The sequence below is a fragment of the Sinocyclocheilus grahami genome, unplaced genomic scaffold, assembly GCF_001515645.1.
Source record: "Sinocyclocheilus grahami isolate Dianchi unplaced genomic scaffold, SAMN03320097.WGS_v1.1 scaffold2116.1, whole genome shotgun sequence".
In the NCBI taxonomy this organism is placed as follows: Eukaryota; Metazoa; Chordata; class Actinopteri; order Cypriniformes; family Cyprinidae; genus Sinocyclocheilus; species Sinocyclocheilus grahami.
Window position 1 is genome coordinate 39,796 of NW_015507295.1, and position 353 is coordinate 40,148.

General features: G+C 48.2%; 1 protein-coding gene across 1 annotated transcript in view; it reads right to left on the reverse strand.

Moving 5' to 3' along the window:
- tbc1d13 (TBC1 domain family, member 13) overlaps positions 1 to 353 on the reverse strand; it is a 16,832-nt gene that overhangs the window by 3,499 nt on the left and 12,980 nt on the right. The gene's annotated exons all lie outside the window — the stretch shown is intronic.

Below are 353 nucleotides of genomic sequence, written 5' to 3' on the forward strand. Positions count from 1 at the left end.
TGTGTGTGTGTGTGTGTGAGAGAGAGAGAGAGAGAGAGAGAGAGAGAGAGAATGTGTGTGTGTGTGTGTGTGTGATCCTGTAGAGGTCTCTGACCCTGCTAGTCAAAGAATAGTTCCACCTGGAAAGGTTACTCGGGTCATAACGCTTCTTCCAGCAGAAACTGTTCCAGTCATCGATGATGGCTTGATTTCTTTACGTGTCCGTGTGTGTTTGATGTTTTGGAGTGTGTGTGAGTGTGTGTGTGAGAGAGTGTGAGTGTGTGAGAGAGTGTGAGTGTGTCTGTGCGTGAGACAGAGAGAGTGTGAGTGTGTGTGTGTGTGTGTGAGAGAGAGTGTGTGTGTGTGTGTGTGAG